The sequence below is a fragment of the Oncorhynchus gorbuscha genome, unplaced genomic scaffold (genome assembly GCF_021184085.1).
Source record: "Oncorhynchus gorbuscha isolate QuinsamMale2020 ecotype Even-year unplaced genomic scaffold, OgorEven_v1.0 Un_scaffold_46:::fragment_2:::debris, whole genome shotgun sequence".
NCBI classification, from domain to species: Eukaryota; Metazoa; Chordata; class Actinopteri; order Salmoniformes; family Salmonidae; genus Oncorhynchus; species Oncorhynchus gorbuscha.
In genome coordinates, this window is record NW_025745297.1 from 231,941 (window position 1) to 237,391 (window position 5,451).

At 50.9% G+C, this 5,451-nt stretch overlaps 1 pseudogene; it reads right to left on the reverse strand.

Moving 5' to 3' along the window:
• Positions 1-2,935: 2,935 nt before the first annotated feature.
• LOC124018266 lies at positions 2,936-4,959 on the reverse strand (annotated as a pseudogene).
• Between the last annotated feature and the right edge of the window lie 492 nt (positions 4,960-5,451).

Below are 5,451 nucleotides of genomic sequence, written 5' to 3' on the forward strand. Positions count from 1 at the left end.
AGCTAAGATGGAGAGAAGTCAGTTTATATTAAAGCGATGCTCTGCCTTCTTAACAACACTATCAACAAGGCAGGTCCTACAGGCCCTGGCTTTGTCGTACCTTGACTCAGTCGTGTGGTCAAAGGCCACAAAAAAGGATTTCGGAAAATTGCAATTGACTCAGAACAGGGCAGCACGACTGTCTCTTGGATGTACACAGAGAGCTAATATTAATAATATGCATGTCAATCTCCCCTGGCTGAAGGTGGAGGAGTGATTGACTTCATCACTACTTTTATTTATGAGAGGTATTGACAAGTTGAATGCACCGAGCTGCCAGTCTTCTACTGGCACACAGCTCGGACACCCATGCATACCCCACATGACATGCCACAAGACGTCTCTTCAAAAGCCCCAAGTCCAGAACAGACTATGTAGCACACAGTACTTATGTAGAGCCATGTATACATGGATTATGGGAGATCCTTTCTGGGGAGGTTCCCATTGCTTGGAAGGCAGCCACGGTTAATCCTTTATTTAAACGGGGAGATCAACCTAACTGTTGTACGCCTATTTCTATTTTGCTCTGTTCATCAAAAGTGTTGGAAAAACTTGTCAATAATCAACTGACTGGTTTTCTTGATGTGTATAGTATTCTCTCAGGTATGCAATCTGGTTTCCGCTCAGGTTATGGATGTGTCACTGTCACCTTAAAGGTCCTCAAATGAGATCACAATTACCTTGATTCTAAGCAATATTGTGCTGTTATTTTTATTGACATGGCCAAAGCTTTTGATATGGTAGACCATTCCATTCTTCTGGGGCAGCTAAGGAGTATTGGTGTGTCTGAGGTGTCTTTTGGTTGGTTTGCTAACTACCTCTCTCAAGGAGTGCAGTGTATAAAGTCAGAAAATCTACTGTCTCAGCCACTGCCTGTCCCAAGGGTGTACCCCAGGGCTCCATCCTAGGCCCCACGCTCTTCTCAATTTACATCAACATCATAACTCAGGCAGTAGGAAGCTCGCTCCCCATTTATATGCAGATGATACAGTCTTATACTCAGCTGGCCCCTTCGAATCCTGTTCTAGACCTCAGGTCGATAGTGCGTGGTGAGTTACGTGGCTCTAGACGGTTCTCGGACCGAGAAACAGCTTCGTACATTTGCAATGACTTTAATTCATTTTTGCATCACGAAAATGGCGACATTTACAAATGCCCCGGAGTCACAAGACTAGGTGCATTGCGACCGTCTCGGCCCACATAGACAGACACCAACGTTTCTGTCCGATAGCTCATTCAAAGACCCCGTAGCAAGTCATGGAAAAAAGTGGATTATCAGCACCAATTAGGGTTTTGCTCGCCTCAGCTAGGCCATTCCAGAAATGGACCCGCAGCTAGAACGTACCTACGTGTTTTATGTTTTTTTTTATGGTTTGAACCGAAGGCGTTGTGAATTTTGGGCCAGCTCTGAAGTATGTGATAGTTGGCTACAAAACGAGTTGGAAAAAGTGGGTTTAGTGTCAGTTTGTATCAGTTTGGTGTCAGAATGATATCTAATTGACTGATGGACGGTGACTTGCTGGTGACTCTTGTCCATTTGCAATATGTTTAAACAGTGAGGTACCATCACCAAAGTGACAGTCTGAAATCAACCCTAATGAGCCATTGAGATTAACCGGAATCACTGCCCAGCCATCCAGAGTTCATCGGGCCAGTCAATTTCACATTCCTGCAGGATTTGTATAGCATGACAAATTTGTGATGGTACCTGCCCATTGAACCATATTGCAAATGCACAGTGACTTTGCAAAAGTGAGAAAACATAAACAAATGGACATGATGAAACAACACAACGAGTGATGGAAAGGAACAACTATCACTGCCAGGCCATCCTGTGTTCATCAGGCCAGTCAATTTTGCATTCCTGCAGGATTTTTATAGCATGACAAAATTGTGATGGTACATGCCCATTGAACCATATTGCAAATGCACAGTGACTTTGCAAAAGTGAGAAAACATAAACAAATGGACATGATGAAACAACACAACGAGTGATGGAAAGGTACAACTATCACTGCTCGGCCATCCTGTGTTCATCAGGCCAGTCAATTTTGCATTTTTGAGCATGTCAAATTTCATATGGTAAATGCCCATTGAACCATATTGCAAATGCACATGCACTTGCAATATGATTCAACAGTGAAAAAACATCACAAAATGGACATGATGAAGTCAACACAACGAGCGTTGGAAGGGAGCAACTATCACTTCCAGGCCATCCTGTGTTCATCAGGCCAGTCAATTTTGCATTTCTGCAGGATTTTTATAGCATGACAAAATTGTGATGGTACATGCCCATTGAACCATATTGCAAATGCACAGTGACTTTGCAAAAGTGAGAAAACATAAACAAATGGACATGATGAAACAACACAACGAGTGATGGAAAGGTACAACTATCACTGCTCGGCCATCCTGTGTTCATCAGGCCAGTCAATTTTGCATTTTTGAGCATGTCAAATTTCATATGGTAAATGCCCATTGAACCATATTGCAAATGCACATGCACTTGCAATATGATTCAACAGTGAAAAAACATCACAAAATGGACATGATGAAGTCAACACAACGAGCGTTGGAAGGGAGCAACTATCACTTCCAGGCCATCCTGTGTTCATCAGGCCAGTCAATTTTGCATTTCTGCAGGATTTTTGAGCATGTCAAATTTCTTATGGCATTTGGCCCCCAAAAAAGTGACTTTTGACTTCCTATGAAATCATATTGTAAATGGACAAATCATATTCCTTATGCACAAGTAAAAAAAAAAAATATATATGATAATAAAATACAACTAAAGTATATTGATACAGTTCTTATATGTAATTGACACAAAATTTGAAAGCACTTTAACCCTCCCGTTGTCCTGGTACTGTGTCTAGTCCCCGTGTCCTCCGGGTCACCCTGTCCCGTCCTGGCTAAAGGCCCAATGTACGCAAGTGTGACAGTAGGCGTGTGAACAGCCTTTGCAGATGTATTTCTTACACCTGCAGCACACCGTGTGTGTCTTGGAGTCCTTCTTGGGTGGGCAGAGCTGACACCTCTTCCTCTTACTTGCCCCGGTGGCCGGGGCAACGAGCGGGGCAGCGGCCGTGCCCTGGCGCTGTTGCTCAGGAGGCGCCGCCGTAGCACTCTGTAGGACTTTGACAAGCGCTGAGGCCGCTTCGGTGCGGGGCAGATGCTGCCTTCTTTGGATCAGCGGCTTCACGAGTGCCTTTCCCAGCTGCTCGAGGAACACCCTGCGCTTGTTCCGCTTGCCAGGCATCCAGTCAGGCTTGACCTCTCGCCATATGACAAAGGCGTTGTAGGAGGACACGTCGAGGATGTTGTGGAAGACGACCAGGGGCCAGCGGGCAGTCATCCGTCTGCAGCTGTAGGTGCCCACCACCTTGTCTAGGTTGTCCACGCCGCCCTTGTTGCAGTTGTAGTCGAGGATGAGGGCCGGCTTCTTGTCGTGGCGATCGCTGATGTGGCCCTCTGTGTGCAGCGTGCTCAAGAGTAGCACGTTCTTGTTTCTCTTTGCCAGGTAGGACACCAGAGTGGCGGTGGGCGTGAAGGCGAACCTGGAGGACAGGACCAATCTGCCCCTGGACTCGAGCAGCGCGGGCGGGAGCTCGGCCTTGTTCTTTCTCACCGTGCCCACCATGGTGAGGTTCCTCTCGAGGAGCCGCTGGCCCAGGTCGTAGGAGGTGAAGAAGTTGTCGCAGGTGACATTGCGACCGCTCAGGCCCGTTGTCAGATCGAGGACGACGCGCATCCCCTGGTTCTTCTCGGGGCCTGCGCCGGCCGCCTTGCCGGTGTACACTTGCATCTTCCAAGCGTAGCTGGACTTGGCGTCGCAGGCCACCCACGACTTGATGCCGTATTTGGCCGGCTTGCTGGGGATGTACTGACGGAAGGGACAGCGGCCTTGTTGGAAAGGGGACAAGACATTTGTGTGGTTACTGTGTGCAACCGGGGTAGACAAGGGCCACCTTTTGTGTTACACACGCTCTGTGTAGACATGTAAGCACATGCGCACGCGCGCACGCACACGCACAAGCGCAAGCACAGTACCTCTGAACGGGACCAGTTGCTCGTCCACCGTCACGTCGGGCCCCGGGTTGTAGAGGGCCGGCAGCCGCGCCTCCCACAAGTCCCAGACCTCCCGTATGGCTGCGAGTTTGTCCGTGGCGAGTCTGGCGGCTCTCGACTGGCGGTCGTCAAATCACAGCAGCCTCGAGTACCTGTGAAAGACCTTGAGCGACATGGTGGCTCGGAACACGGTCCTGCCGCTCTCGGCGTCCCACAGGCTTGCCGCGGCCTCGCCCCGGGACCTGTAGACGCCCGCTAGGATCAGCAGCCCTAGGTAGGCGCGCAGGTCCGTGGCGTCCATGGGTCGCCAGCCGTCGCCGTATTTTCTGGCCCCGTGCAGGTTCGTCATTTCCACAATTATCCTTTCTATCGCCGGTGTGACAAACAGGTGGAAGGCGGACGCGATGTCGCGGGCCTGTGTCGCGGCATAGGCCGTGGGGCCCGGAGTCTGGTCCGGCCCGGCGTGGCAGATCGCCAGGGGCCCGCGGTGGCGACCGTAGGCCACGGGGGACCACTCGATTTTGCCGTTTTTCGACAGCAACGGAGGCTCCCGTCGGTCCGGGGCCGAGGAGATCTCTTGCTCGCTGCGGTCCTCGTGCTCGCTGCGGTCCTCGTGCTCGTCCTCGTGCTCGTCCTCGGGCGCCTCTTCCTCGGGCTGCTCTTCCCCAGAAGAGGGAGGAGAGGCATCGTCGACCTCGCGGCTCTCGGGGTTGTATTCCTCGCCGTCTTCCTCTTCCGAAACCTCTTCATCTCTTCATCCTCCTCCTCCTGGCAATCCGAGTAGTCTTCTTGGTCCACGCTGGACAAGATCTGTTCTAGAACCTGCGCGGCCGTAAAACGCGCGGCCATGGCCGATCGGTGGAGCCTAGCGGGTCCGCTGAGCTGCGGGCAAGAGCGCACTTGGCACGGGTGGGGAGCCGGTCACTTTGTGTGTGTGAGGGTGTTGCCGCTGACAATATTAGTATCCTCTCTACGTAGGGCCGGCCGGCCGGACGGACTGGGAAGACCTAGCAACAACACCCTTCGGCTTAGTACTGAAACATCCATCGGTTGGCCAGGTAATCCAACCTCACATCATAGTTGTGTCTCACATCTTCTAGGCTATCACGTTTCCTATATAAGCTAGTGGTGGTGGTGGTGGTGGTGGTGGTGGTGGTGGTGGTGGTGGTGGTGGTGGTGTAGACACTCTTTCAACGGTAGCTTCTGCAATGGCATCGAACTCAGGCTTCAATGGCAAACCCACACAGGAGCCTTCACTGGTATGCCAAGGTAGCAATCGCTTCCTGATGTTAACTGACGAAAGCAGCCCCTGGCTTCGGGCTGAGACGAGGGATACGGCCG